This window comes from Chiloscyllium punctatum, chromosome 30 (genome assembly GCF_047496795.1).
Source record: "Chiloscyllium punctatum isolate Juve2018m chromosome 30, sChiPun1.3, whole genome shotgun sequence".
Classification (NCBI taxonomy): domain Eukaryota; kingdom Metazoa; phylum Chordata; class Chondrichthyes; order Orectolobiformes; family Hemiscylliidae; genus Chiloscyllium; species Chiloscyllium punctatum.
The window spans coordinates 43,889,682-43,905,380 of record NC_092768.1 but is presented as its reverse complement, the minus strand read 5'-3'; positions in this window follow the sequence as shown (position 1 = coordinate 43,905,380).

The window sequence follows — 15,699 nt, the reverse complement described above, 5'->3', positions numbered from 1 at the left end:
GTGAAAAAGCTTGCCCCTTTGGACCCTTTTGTATCACTCCCCTTTCACCTTAAACCTATGCCCTCTAGTCTTAGACTCCCCTACCCTGGGGAAAAGCTGTCACCCCTCACTCTCTTATGCTCCAGGGAAAGAAGCCCCCTCCACTAGCACACTCCCCTCCCCCAGCCTATTGAATCTCTCCTTATAACTCAAACTGTCCAGTCCAGGCAGCATCCTTGTAAATCTTTTCTGCAATCTTTTAATAATATCTTTTCTATAGTTGGGTGACCCAAACGTGCAGTTGATTGTGTATTCATTTTTATTCATGCCCCTGTTTCTTCCCTTCCCGCTGACCTGCAACTCTACTCAAACCATCATTCCTGAGTTGGCCCAGTGGTTAGCCCTGCTGCCCCACGGTGCCAGGGACCCAGGTTTGATTCTAGCCTCAGTGACTGTCAGTGTGGAGTTTGCACATTGTCTGCATGGTTTCCTCCCACTGTCCAAAGATGTGCAGATTAGGTGAATTGGCCATGCTAAATTGCCCCTCGTGTTCAGCGACATGTAGGTTAGATGCATTAGTCTGAGGAAATGTAAAGTAATAAGGGAATGAGTCTGGGTGGATACTCTTCGAAGGGTCAGTATGGACTTCTGGGGCCAAATTCTCTATTTTCACACTTTATGGACTCTATGAGTTCTTGGCCAGGCCTCCTCCCTTCCCCAAGTGTTTGTTGCCTAGTCCCACAACAGCAGCAAATTTGATTTGAAGGCAAGGGGTGGGATAGGAGTGACTAAGGACAATGTCAGAGCTCAACCAAATCACTGTACAACTTACAGTGGGGGGAATAGCAGCCAGGGACCCACAGGAACCAAGGCAGAGGATTCAGGTGAGTCAGGCCAAACAGGGAATGCCTCCAGGATAAAGTTTTCCAGTCCTGAAGCACAGTGAGCATTTAGCCAAGAACAAATTTCAACTGTTAATGACTAGTGAAGTGATGGTAGGGGTTTCCTATCACTCTGACTATGTCTTTGGAGAGATAGTTAGGGGTAGGATCCCTTTAAATGTTCATCAAATCGTGTGATGCTGAGAGAGGTTCCTTTAACTGTTCCCAGTCTCAATAGTGCTGGTGATGTTGGGCTCCCTTTAAATGTTCCAGACCCCTGCAGCACTGATCAGGGAGAGATCCCCTCAATGTCCCTTTAAATGTTCCAGATCCCTGTAGCACTGATCAAGGAGAGATTCCTTCAGTGTACCTTTAAATATTCCAGACCCCTGCAGCACTGATCAGGCAGACATCCCCTCAGTGTACCTTTAAATGTTCCAGACCCCTGCAGCACTGATCAGGGAGAGATTCCTTCAGTGTACCTTTAAATATTCCAGATCCCTGCAGCACTGATCAGGCAGACATCCCCTCAGTGTACCTTTAAATGTTCCAGACCCCTGCAGTACTGATCAGGGAGAGATCCCTTCAGTGCCCCTTTAAATATTCCAGATCCCTGCAGCACTGATCGGGCAGAGGTCTCCTCAGTGTCCCCTTAAATATTCCAGACCCCGGCAACACTGATCGGGCAGAGATCCCCTCAGTGTCCCTTTAAATGTTCCAGACCCCTGCAGCACTGATCAGGGAGAGATTCCTTCAGTGTCCCTTTAAATGTTCCAGACCTCTGCAGCACTGATCAGGGAGAGATCCCCTCAGTGTCCCTTTAAATGTTCCAGATCCCTGCAGTACTGATCAGGGAGAGATCCCCTCAATGTCCCTTTAAATATTCCAGACCCCTGCAGTACTGATCAGGGAGAGATCCCCTCAATGTCCCTTTAAATATTCCAGATCCCTGCAGCACTGATCAGGGAGAGGTCCCCTCAGTGTCCCCTTAATTATTCCAGACCCCTGCAGCACTGATCAGGGAGAGATTCCTTCAGTGTCCCTTTAAATATTCCAGACCCCTGCAGCATTGATCAGGGAGAGATCCCCTCAGTGTCCCTTTAAATGTTCCAGACCCCTGCAGTACTGATCAGGGAGAGATCCCCTCAGTGTCCCTTTAAATGTTCCAGACCCCTGCAGCACTGATCGGGCAGAGATCCCCTCAGTGTTGCTGGCCCCCTGGAGTAAAGGTGACTGCCTGAATGATTTTAACCCGTGACTGCACGGGTTAAAGTGCAGCCTGACCGCTTGCTGACATGGGTTCCTGCCTGTACCACTGCACACGTGGCAAGACTTTACACAGCACGTTTTAAACCTGCAATATTTTACATTCCACAAGATCTTATACCTGCAAAATGTCACACATTTTTACACCGCACATGAGTTTGCACACCACACCATTGGAGAATCCCTCCTGTGTGGAAACGGGCTGTTCAAATCCTAACTGACCCTTCAAAAAGGAGCCCAGTCTCCTGCCTCTAACCCTGCATTTCCCATGGCTAATCCACTTAACATGCACATCGTGAGACACTATGGGCCATTTAGCATGGCCAATCCACCCTAGCCTGCACATCTTTGGACCGTGGGAGAAACAGGAGCACCCCGAGGAAACCCACACAGACACAGGGAGAACTTGCAAACTCCACACAGTCGAACCTGAGTCCCTGGCGCTGTTAGGCAGCAGTGCTCACCACTGAGCCCAACATGCTGCCCACAATCTTTCATCCGACAAAAATAATACACAACACACAATTTACACCTCACAATCTTTACACCCCACAGTATTTTGCACCCATACTATTTCACACACATAATCTTACACCCAATGATTGAACACACACCAAACTTAACACAATCTTATACCCTAGGAATTTTACAACCACAGAACTGTACACCCCACATTATAGGGAGGCTGTAATTATACTCGATAGGATGCAGGGCAGATTTACCAGACTGTTAATGTGGCACTAGACAAGCACATCAGGTCAGGCAGCATCCAAGAGGCAGGAGAATTGACGTTTCGAGCATAAGCCCTTCATCAGGAATGAGGCTTGTGGGCCAGGGGGCTGAGAGATAAATGGGGGGGTTAGGTGCAAGGTAGCTGAGAATGTGATAGGAAGATGAAAGTGGGGGAGAAGGTGATAGGTCAAAGAGGAGGGTGGAGTGGATAGATGGGAAAGGCGATGAACAGGTCAAGATGGTGGTGCCGGGTTGGAGGCTTGGGACTGGAATAACGTGAGGGGGAGGCCAAATGATGAAACTGGTGAAATCCACATTAATCCCATATGGTTTCAGGGTCCCAAGACAGTAGATGAGGCATTCTGCCTCCAGGCGTTGGATGGTTAGGGTTTGGCAATGTATGGAGGAGGCCCAGGACCTGCATGTCCTTGGTGGGAGTGGATGGGGGAGTTGAAGTAGGCAGAAGTGGGCACTGCAGATGCTGGAGATTCGAATCAAGATGAGAGTGGTGCTGGAAAAGCACAGCACGTCAGGCAGTATCCGAGGAGCAGGAAAATTGACGTTTCAGGGGGAGTCAAAGTGTTCACCCACAGGGCAGTGGGGTTGGTGCGGGTGACCCAGAAAGTTCTCTGAAACGATCCGCAAGTTGGCATCCTGTCTCCCCAATATACAGGAGACCTCATCGGGTGCAACGGATACAGTGGATGACATTTGTGTCAGATGTGGAAGGCTCCTTTGGGGCCTTGGATTGAAGTTGGTGGGGGGGGGGGGGGGGGAGAGGTGTTGCCGCAGGTCTTGCACTTCCTGCTGTGGTAGAGGAAGGTGTTGGGAGTGGATGGTTGAGAGGGTCTCTCCTGAATGCTGGTGGGGGTGGGGAGGGAAACTGGAAGGATTCAGCTGTGAAGGAGAAGGAGGGAGACTGACGTTGTCTTCCTTGGACCAGAGATGACTGTGGGGAAGGCGCGGTGCGGGGGTGAGGGAAAATGTTGTCCTTCATTTCCACATATACAACTCTGAAGGGCATAGATAGCAATCCTGAAACCATATGAGATTAATGTGGGTTTCACCAGTTTCAACAGGGACAGGAAGATCAGGCAGGTCAGCTCCACTGCTAGGCTCTGCACCTCAAGACTGGATGTCATGGCTGTCCCGGAGCTTCTCCCCGCCTTGGATGCAGATCAATGGACAGAATTCCCTTCAAATAAAATATCCCGCCAACAATCGCTTTCACTTCTGCAAGTTGTCCCAAATTTTAACCCTGAAGGGTTTGAAATATACAACTTGTCTTTGTTCAGAGATGTTATTTCTCTAGAGCAGGTGGGACTTGAACCTGGGCTCGGAACTGTGTCTCAAAATGTCCCTTTAAACCCTTCCTTGTTTTCATGTGAATGGAAATGGCTGAAGATGCTAGAGGCCACTGGACTAGGCCGCATCCACCATCAGGCATGGCAGGATTTGAACCAGGGTCCCCTGAACATTGCCTGGTGCCCCAGGTTAACAGACCAGTGATAATGCCACTAAACTATTGCCTCCCCTTCATGGTGCTGGTGATGTTTGGGACATAGTCTGTAAAGTGTGATTCCATGAGCATGACTGTGTTTAGGCTTTTGTTTGACTGGTCTGTGAGAGAGCTCTCCCAATTTTGGCACTAGCCCCTAGATGTACAGAAGGAGCAGTTTGCAGGGTCAACAGGGCTGTTTATTGCCATTGTCTTTCTCGGTGCCGAGGTCAATGTCAGGTGGTCCATCCAGTTTCATTTCTTTGTTGAGCTTTTGTTGTTATTGATACAACTGACCAGCTTGCTAGGCCATTTCAGAGGGCAGGTGAGAGTCAACCACATTGTTGTGGGGTCTAGAGTCACATGTAGACCAGACTAGGTGAGGATGGCAGAATTCCTTCCCTGAAATGCGTTAGGGAACCAATTGGATTTTTCTAAACAATCCACAATGGTCCGATGCTCATCAGAAGATTCTTAATTCCAGTTTTTTTTATTGAATTCAGATTCCTCCAACTGCTGTGGCAGGATTCAGATCTGAGTCCCAAAACATCACCAGAGTTTCTGGGTTAATAGCCTAGTGATGGCACTACTAGGCAATGGTCCCACCTGCATTTCCACTCGAGTCTAATTTCTCAAGGTCTCATCTGATCTCTGCCCCTCACCCCATTGAATTCAAGCTGGTCAAAATGACTTAAGTCAATTTTAGAAAAAGTGATTGAAATCAATGCAAGCTAGTATATCAGTGTCTCTAAAAACAGCTTAAATGGAACTGTGGAATCTTTGGCTTTATTAGTCAAGATATTGAATACAAGAATAAGGAAGTGTTGAAGGAGTAGTATACAACATTAGCGAGTTCACAGCTGGGGTATTGCGTACAGTTTTAATGACCACACTATAGGAAGGATCATAGAATCCCTACAGTGTGGAAACAGGCCATTTAGCCCAACATGTTCACACGAACCATCTGAAGAGTAATCCACCCACACCCATCCCCCTACCCTATTGTCCACACATTTGCCCCTGACTAATGCACCTAACCTACATATTCCTGAACACTGCCTGAATTGGCAATTTAGCATGACCAATTCACTTGGCCTGTGGGAGGAAACTGGAGCACCTGGAGGAAACCCACACAGACAGTCATCCGAGGCTAGAATCAAACCCAGGACCCTGGCGCTGTGGGGCTGCAGTGCTAACCACTGAGTCACCCGTGCCATGAGAGAGGTTGCAAAGGATGTTCACCTGAAGGTTGCCTTGCCTGGATAGTTTCAGCTACTAAGAAAGACTGGAGCATCTGGGGTTGCTTTCCCTCGAGCAGAGAAATTTAAGAGGGGAGTCCAATTGCGATGTACCATATTTTGACAGGGTATGATTGGAAGAAATGTTTCCCCTTAATGGAGGGATGAATCATCAGCTTTTAAGATAAGGAGCAGGAGCTTTAGAGGTTTGTTTTTAAGATTAGATTAGATTCCCTACAGTGTGAAAACAGGCCCTTCGGCCCAACCAGTCCACACCCAACCCTCCGAAGAGTAACCCATAGAGAGCCATTTCCCTCTGACTAATGCACCTAACACTGTGGGCAATTTAGCATGGCCAATTCACCTGACCCACACATCTTTGGATTGTGGGAAGAAACCTACCCAGACACGGGGAGAATGTGCAAACTCCACACAGACAGTCACCCAAGGCTAGATGTGAACCTGGGACTCTGGTGCTGTGAGGCAGCAGTGCTAACCACTAAGCCACTCTGCCACCCCAATTTGAGGTGATTTGAGGAAATAAATATTCACTCAGAGAGTTGTGGGCATCTGAAACTTTATCCTGAAAGTGTAGCGGAAGCAAGAATCCTCAAGATATTTATGAATGATTTAGATAAGCACTTGAAATGTCATAACATCGAAGGCTGTGGGCTAAGTGCTGCGGAATAGAATAGATGGATGAAAATCAGTTCTGAGTCTTACCAGATTCAAAGCATGATATCATTCAGTCACAGTGGTTTATAGCATGGAAACAGGCCCTTCAGCCCAACTTGTCCATGCCATCCCATTTTCACAGATAGTCACAATTTTCACAACTCTATTTTTCTCCACAGTTGCTGACAGAATTGCTGCGTTTCTCCAGTATTCTCTGTGTTCGTTTTAGAATATAATGGTGGATAACATGGCAACACTGCTGCCTCACAGACCCAGGGTCCCTCACCCTCCGTTGGGTGACTGTCTTTGTGGAGTTTGCATCTGTGTGGGTTTCTGCAGGACACTCCAGTTTCCTCCCACAGCCCAAAGTCCAATGCAGGTTAGGTTGTGCTAAATTGCCCCACAGTGTCCAATGGTATGCAGGCTAGGTGGATTAACTATGGTAAAGTTGGGGTTACAGGGATAGGTTGGGGGTCTGGGTGGGATGCTTTTGGGAGGGTGAGGGTAGACTCGATGGGTTAAATGGCCTCTTTCTGCACTCTGTAATTTGATGATTAGTGTGGATTCATGAGATCTAAGGGCCTCTTTCGGCACTATAAACACTCCACGACTCTTTCATGGGGTCTGCCAGCACTGACAAGGTCAACAGTTGTTGCCCGTAAGCTGAGTAGCTCACAAGATCATTTCAGAGGGCCGTTAAGGGTTGACCACACTGTGTTGGGTCTGGAGTTACTTGTAGACCAGGTTAAGGTTAATTCCTGATGAAGGGCTCCTCAGATGCTGCCGGACCTGCTGTGCTTTTCCAGCATCTACACTCACTCTCATTAGTGAGCCACATGGGTTTTATAACAATTGGTGTCAATAGTTGTTGCTCACTTTTATTTTCCAAATGAATTAATTGAAATTCGATTCCACCAACTGTACTCGTGGGGCTGGTGCATTGATCGCCCAGTGTCTAAACCAGAGTTTCGGGTTCACTGATGTTGCTAATGCACCATCCTTATTGGTGAAGTGTTTCATCAATGCTGATCTCATGGGATGAACCTAACCTAACATTGGATCAAAATCAAACAGAAATAAAACAAAGAAACAAAAACAAAGAAATTGTTGGAGAAACTCAGGTCTGGCAGCATCTTTGGGGAAAGAAAAAGCCAAGTTAATGTTTTGGGTCCTGTGACTCTTTATCAGAACACTGAACCTAAATCTGTCAGTTCACTGAGTTTAAACCTGTTTGACAATATTGCTTGCAATCTTTCAAGGTAGCATGGTGGATCAGTGGTTAGCACTGCTGCCGCATCGTCCCAGGAGCCCTAGTTCGATTCCAGCCTCAGGTAACTGTGGAGTTTGCACATTCTCCCCGTGTCTGTGTGGATTTCCTCTGGGTGCTCTGGTTTCTTCCCACTGTCCAACAATATGCAGGTTAGGGTGGATTGCCCATGCTACATTGCTCATAGTGTCCAGGGATGCGCAGGATTAGCCATGGTAAATGCAGGGTTACAAGGATGGGGTGGGTCTGTGTGGGATACTCTTTGGAGGGTCAGTGTGGATTCAATGGGCTGAATGGTCTGCTTCCATACAATAGGGATTCTATGACTCCAGTTGAATGGAGGTGTATACCAGCCTGGCCCCTGAACCTGATGGTCTCCCACACTAGCTGGTTTCTGTTAGAATTGTCACTGGTGAGTTTGGGTAAATTGGCATGGGGATGAGGGCATCGTTGGTAGCAGACACAAGGGGCTCTGGTTCTCCATCCAGAGATCGGAGTGCAGGAATATCTGCTGTTTAATCCAGTAAGTACTGAGGGAGTGCTGCACTGTCAGAGTTTGCACCTTTTAACATCAATGAGACGTTAAGCTGACAGGAGAAAGTGAGGACTGCAGATGCTGGAGATCAGAGCTGAAAAATGTGTTGCTGGAAAAACGCATCAGGTCAGGCAGCGTCCAAAGATCAGGAGAATCGACGTTTCGGGCATGAGCCCTTCTTCTAGAATGAGGAAAGTTTGCCAAGCAGGCTAAGATAAAAGGTAGGGAGGAGGTGTTTGGGGGAGGGGCGTTGGAAATGTAATAGGTGGAAGGAGGTTAAGGTGAGGGTGATAGGCCGGAGAGGGGGTGGGGGCGGAGAGGTCAGGAAGACGATTGCAGGTCAAGAAAGTGGTGCTGAGTTCAAGGGTTGGGACTGAGATAAGGTGGGGGGAGGGGAAATGAGGAAGCTGGAGAAATCTGAGTTCATCCCTTGTGGTTGGAAGGTTTGTAGGCGGAAGATGAGGCGCTCTTCCTCCAGGCGTCGTGTTGCCATGGTCTGGCGATGGAGGAGTCCATGTCCTTGATGGAGTGGGAGGGGGAGTTGAAGTGTTGAACTACGGGGCGGTTGGGTTGGTTGGTGCGGGTGTCCCAGAGGTGTTCTCTGAAACGTTCCACAAGTTGGCTGACACCCCATCTGCCTATCTGGGTACATGTGGAAGTTCCCAGGGCACTATTTCAAAGAGGGGGCTTTTCTGGTCACATTTCGCTGCCACGTTTCCTACTTTATAACAATGGCTCTGTCTCAAAGTTGACCAATGAGAGCTGAGGTTGTGAAAGGCCTTACTTCAATGCATTTTGTTATTTTCTGTGTTTTCCCCTGACTCCCCCCCATGATGTGGAAATGACTTGACCCTCGGCCAACAAACAGTTGCTATTTCCCATCAACGAAACCACAGCTTGTATCATCCCTCAGACATTCAATACAGCTGCCAAGGTCAAGCTGCATTTCAACCTGCAGGGTCTCTGTGTGGCAGGATGGATCTGCCATTCTGTTTGAACATGAAAAGCACATTAATTATTGGCAGATGGCTCAAGGAGCAGTGAAAGGCTTGCAGGTCTTGGTTTATAGAATCGGGACAGTTTTGTTCACTTCATGTTGGATCGTTATAATGATGTGAGCATTCCAGGGAGAGGATTACCATGATATTTCTCAAACTCTCCAGGCAGGGAAAAGCAACTGTTGTCCATCAAAACGCTGGGGCACCTCTATCTGCCGAGTTACATCTCAATTTAAATAAGCAACTTACCCACTGATACTGCATTTTGTCTCCACAGAAAGTCAACCAACAGCAAACCACACCCACAGCCTTGATAACTAAGTGGTCATGAACTACTGTCACCAGAGGTCACAGCAGGGTCATGACAGCATTAACGGTGCTTCATTCAACAGGCAGCTAGAGCTCTGAAACAATATAAAAATACAGGAGGTCAGTCAGCGTGAAATGGTCCCTCATCGATCAGTGCAATTAACTGTGAAAGATATTTTAAAAGAAAGCAAAATTCTTGCATTGATCTAGCACCTTTCAGGATGCTGTGATCTCTCACAGTGGTCACTGTGGAGTATGGTCACTGTTGTGGTATAGGGAAAGCAGGAACCATCATGTGTACAGCACGATCCCATAGGCTGCCATGCAATGGGTGAGCAGTGAATTTGTTGGAAAATGCAAACATCTTCTGCCACGACCTTCTGCAAGGCGTAAGTCAGATGGGATTCTCCCCCACGTGCCTGGATGTGTGCAGCTCCAACAACACTGAAGAAGGTCAGAAGTCACACGACACCAGGTTATAGTCCACCAGGTTTATTTGAAATCACAAGCTTTCTGAGCGCTGCATCTTCGTCAGGCAATGGAGCAGTGCTGTGAAAGCTTGTGATTTCAAATAAACCTGTTGAACTATGACCTTGTGTCGTATCCACTCCAGTCCGACACTAGCACCTCCACATCACTATTGAAGAAACTTGACAAAGCTGGGTGGCACGGTGGCTCAGTGGTTAGCATAGCGCTGGAGACCTGGGTTCAATTCCTGCCTTGGGGGAGTTTGCACATTCTCCCTGTGTCTGTTTCCTCCCACAATCTAACAATGTGCAGGTCAAGTGACTTGGCCATGTTAAATTGCCCATACTGTTAGCTGCATTAGTTGAGGTAAATATTAGATGGGGGAATGGGTCTGGGTGAGTTGCTCTCCTTTGGAGGGTCAGTGTGGACTTGTTCGGCTGAAGGGTCTGTTTTCATACTATATAATCTAAAGGAGCCCACGAGATCCACTAAATTCAGTTACTCTACCAATGATGCTCAGTACCGTTAGTGTATACAGTACTATCTACAAGATGCACTGCAGAAATTCACCAAGGCACCTCATGTAACACCTTCTAAGCCCATGAGCAGTACCATCTACTTCTTGTTTATATTATCTGATTGAAAGTTTAGGAAAACGTCACTAAGAGATTGTGGAGTCATGCCTCGGGTTAAAAAGTTGAAAGTATCACTCCGCCATTAATAACCAGTGAGGCTCAGAAACCAGATAACAAAAGAATTGCTGGAATCACAGTGATTGTGAAGTGATCGAACAGTCAATGTGGATCTATGAAGGGAAGGATGTGCCTGGCTTATTAGGCCAAAGTGTTTTATGTTCCCCTGGATAAGATCGCATCGGTCCCTATCTCTGCATTGCAGCAGTTACAACAATGATGTTTCTACTCAGTGGCTCTACACACACAGTTGACAGGGAGTATCTCACCATAATCGGTTGTGGTTTTGGGCCTCACCTCTCGAGTGAAAACCCCTTTGAGGGTTTTGAGCACACTATTTTTACTTTGGAGAAGTTGGTGCTAAGCCATTTCCCTGAGCTGCTACAGTCACTTGAGATTACAGAGTTTCAGGATTTTGACCCAGCGATACTGAAGGCAGAGCGATACAGTTCCAAGTCAGGATGGTGAACTAACTTGAGGGGAACCTGCAGGGCTCAGTGTTCTCATGCATCTGCTGCCCTTGTCCTCCTAGATGGTAGAGGGCATGGGTTTGGAAGGCACTGCCAAAGGAGTACTGGCAAGTTGCTGTGTTGCATCTTGTGACCAACACACACTGTGTATCAATATGGAGGGAGTGAATGCTTACATCAGATGCTGATTGAGTGGGCTGTTTTGTTACAGCTGGTGTTAGACTTGGAGAATGTTGAAGCTGCAATCCAGGCAAGTGGAGAGTATTCCATTACACTCTGACCTTGTAGATGGGAGACAGGGGAGTCAGGAGGTGAGTTGGGGAAGATAAAGTGGCTTAGTGGTTAGCACTGCCGTCACACTGCTCTAGGGACCCAGATTTGATTCCAGCTCCAATCGACTGTATGGAGTTTGCACATTTTGCCATGCCTGCATGGGTTTCCTCTGGGTGCTCCAATTTCCTCCCAAAGTCAGGACAGCATGGTGGCTCAGTGGTTAGCACTGCTGCCTCACAGCACCAGGGACCTAGGTTCAATTTCAGCCTCGGGGGACTGTCTGTGTGGAGTTTGCACATTTTCCTCGTGTCTGCATGAGTTTCCCACAATCTATAGTATTCAGGTATGTGTAGGTTAGGTGCGTTAGTCAGGGGTAAATGTAGAGTAATAGGGTAGGGGAATGGGTCTGGGTGGGTTATTGTTCGGAGGGTCAGTGTGGATTGTTGGAACAGAAGGCCTGTTTCCACACTATGGGGATTATATGATATGATTGGATTAGATTCCCTCCAGGGCGGAAACAGGCCCTTCGGCCCATCCAGACCCATCTCCCTCATGCACCTAGAACTATGGGCAATTTAGCATGGCCAAGACACTTAACCTGCACATCTTTGGACTGTATGAAGAAACCGGAGCACTCGGAGGAAACCCACACAGACACAGGCAGAATGTGCAAACTCCACAGACAGTCGTCCAGGCTGGAATTGAACCTGGGACCCTGTTGCTGTGAGGCAACAGTGCTAACTGCTGAGACATCGTACCGCCTTATGAGTCGTAAGTTGTGCAGGCCAGGTGAATTGGCCGTGCTAAATTGCCCATAGTGTTAGGTGCATTAGTCAGAAGGAGATAGGTCTGGGTGGGTTACTCTTCGAAGGGTCGGTGTGGACTTGTTGGGCCGAAGGGCCTGTTTCCACACTGTAGGGAATCTAATCTAATCTAAATTGTAGTACCCAAGGATGTGCAGGCTGGGTGGGTTAGCCATGGTTAATGTGGGGTTTTTGGGATAGGGTGAGATCTTGGGTCTTGGTGAGATGGGATGCTCTCCAGCGGGTTTGCGCTGAATCAATGGGCCGAATGACCTCTGTCTGCCTTGGAGGGATTCTGTGATTCAATACCCGCGGCAGGATTCCTGACCTCTGATCTGCTCTGTAGCTATTGTAATAATATGGCGACAGCGTTCAGGATTCACACTCAACAACAATCACAAATATTCCCTCCCTGCATCGCTGCTCCTCAATCGCAGCAGAGTCTACCATCTACAAGATGCACTGCAGAAATTCACCAAAGGTCCTCAGACAGCACTTTCCAAACACACAATCACTCCTATCTGGAAGGAGGAGGGTAGCAGATACATGCGAACACCTCCACCAACCTGCAAGCTCCCCTTTAAGCCTCTCGCCATCCTGACTCGGAAATGTATTTTCAGTTGCTCACCTCATTTACAAGCGGAAGGGGGAGAGGGAGGAACTCAGAAATTGGGGACCAATCTCACTTTTGCATGTGGATTACAAAATTCTGTCAAAGGTAATCGCCAACCGGGTCAGGTCTGCTCTGGGGTGGGTTATTCACCCTGACCAAACCTGTGCTGTACCAGGCAGGAAGATCGCTGAGAGTCTCGCACTCCTCAGGGATACAATCGCCTACGTGCAGGACAGAGGGTTGGATACCTGCCTGATCAGCCTGGACCAGGAGAAAGCCTTTGACAGGATATCACACAAGTATATGAGAGATGTTCTCTCCAAAATGGGCTTTGGGGAGGAAATCTGCTATTGGATCAGACTGCTCTACACCAACATTGTCAGTGCAGTCTCAATCAATGGGTGGGAATCAGATAGCTTCCCAGTCAGATCTGGAGTCAGGCAGGGCTGCCCTCTCTCTCCTGCCTTGTTTGTGTGTTGCATAGAGCCATTTGCCGAGTCCATCAGGAAGGATGCGAGCCTGAGAGGGGTGACAATTCCTGGTAGAAGGGGCCTGCAGGTTAAGGCCTCCCTGTACATGGATGACGTCGCTGTTTTCTGCTCGGATCCGCTGTCCGTGCACAGACTCGTGTGCATCTGTGACCAGTTCGAACGGGCCTCGGGGGCCAAGGTAAACTGAGGCAAGAGCGAGGCCATGCTCTTCGGGAACTGGGCCGACCAATCCTCTATCCCCTTCACTGTCAGGACCGACCACCTGAAGGTGCTGGGTTTTTGGTTCGGGGGGGCTGGGGCGTGCGCCAAGTCTTGGGAGGAGCGTATCAGCAAAGTGAGGCAGAAACTGGGCAGATGGAAGCTACGGTCGCTCTCCATCGCGGGAAAAAACCTGGTCATCAGGTGTGAGGCACTGTCATTGCTATTGTACGTGGCACAGGTCTGGCCTATTCCCAGAACCTGTGCCGCTGCAGTCACCCGGGCCATCTTCCAGTTTATATGGAGGTCAAAGATGGACCGGGTCCGAAGGGACTCGCTGTACAAAGATCTGGGCAACGGGGGAAAAATATACACCTCATGCCACCCTCACCCTGATGGCCACCTTTGTGTGTGGCTGCATCAAGCTGTGCGTGGATTCCCGGTATGCAAACACCAAGTGTCACTACGTACTGAGGTTCAACCTGTCCCCGGTGTTGCGAAGGACGGGCCTGGCCTCGCTGCCGCGGAAAACTCCGAGTAGTTGGACCGTTTCGTATCACCTGTCCTTCGTGGAGAAGTTTATGAAGAAAAACACCTTTGATCACAAGTCCATCAGGAAGTGGTCAGCACGTAGCGTCCTTGAGACCCTTCGGGAAAAGGAGAGGGCGGATCCTATCGAGCTGTTCCCTGAGCAGACTGTCAAAGCCATTTGGCAGAATGCCTCATCGCCAGAACTTTCCAACAAGCACCAAGACGTGGCTTGGCTGGTGGTGAGAAGGGCTCTGCCTGTGAGATCCTTTATGCACGCCCGGACTCTCAGCCGCACCGCACGCTGCCCTCGAAGTGGCTGTGGGGGGGACGAGACTGTCACACACCTCCTTCTGGAATGTGCCTATGCAGATGAGGTCTGGAGAGGAATGCAGTGGTGTTTGTTGAGTTTTGTCCCGAGCAGCTCCGTGACGCAGGACTCCGTGCTCTATGGCCTGTTCCCCGGGACGCACACCGAGACGAACACCAACTGTGCCTGGAGGATCATCAACTCGGTGAAGGACGCTCTCTGGACGGTCCGAAACCTGTTGATCTTCCAGCTGAAGGAGTTGACCCCGACCGAGTGTTGCAGACTGGCACATTCCAAGGTCCAGGACTATGTGTTGAGGGACGCGCTGAAGCTTGGGGCAGCTGCCGCCAAGGCGCGGTGGGGAAAGACCACCGTGTAACATCTGCCTGCCTAAAGAAGAACAGGGGGCCCACGCAGTCATTTGGGCTCTGCTGATGCCTCAGCTAAAAATGTAATCGTACAGACCTGTAAATAGGAATGATTACTCTGGTTTCGGTATGCAAACAAATGGAATGTTTACATATGCATGGCATGTCCAGTTGGACAGATCATCAAAAAAATTTATGAATAAAGTATATTTTTGAAATAAAAAAAGGATGTGTACTACCTGCAGGATTTCCCTGGGGCAGGCTACTTTGATGTGACCTTCAGAAGCGTGAAGCAGTGCGAACAGCTCCTGAAGGTCTTCAAGGAGAAGGAAGGGGAGCCTCTGTTCTCCATCTTGTCGGCGACCCCATTGTGTGTGCTTCCTGCACAGAGGAATCGGGTTGTTACAATCCATATGTACAACCCCTATGTTCCAGCGGCTGATGTCCTGACCTTCCTGGGAAGGTACGTCCAAGTTGAGGGAGAAGCCACTGATGTGATCGACCCCTTTGGGATCTGGACCAGTAAGAGGCAGGTCAAGGTAACTCTGAGGGCCGATGATAGTGGGAACATCCTCCACCCACCCTCGAGCTTCGCAATCGGAGGGAGCAGAGGCTACCTGACATATGCAGGGCAGCCGAAAGTGTGCCGAACCTGCGGGAAGTCGGGACACGTGGCAGCGGATTGCAACGTGACCATCTGCAGGAACTGCAAACAGGAGGGTCACTTGACTAAGGACTGTCAGGAAGCAAAGAGCTGCAACCTGTGCGGAGAGGCGGGCCACATGTACAAGGCCTGCCCAAGACGGGGGGGGGGGCCCACTTACGCACAGATGGCGGGAGGTGGCAATGTGAGCCGTGGACCCCCAAAGACCAGTAAGGTCCACCCGAACAGCAGGGAAACGGAGTCTGGTGGCACCCAGAAAGAAGAACAGGCTGGAGTGGAGGAGGCGGCAGCCAGCGGAGAGACACAGCAGCTGATCCTAGCTCTAGCCGGGCAGATGGAAGAAATGGAGGAGGAGGTAATCAAGCAGGCAGAGGAGTGGATACCTGTTAAAAACAGGAAGAGGAAATCCTGCCAGGCCCCCAAAGCCTCCCAGCAAAAGGGGG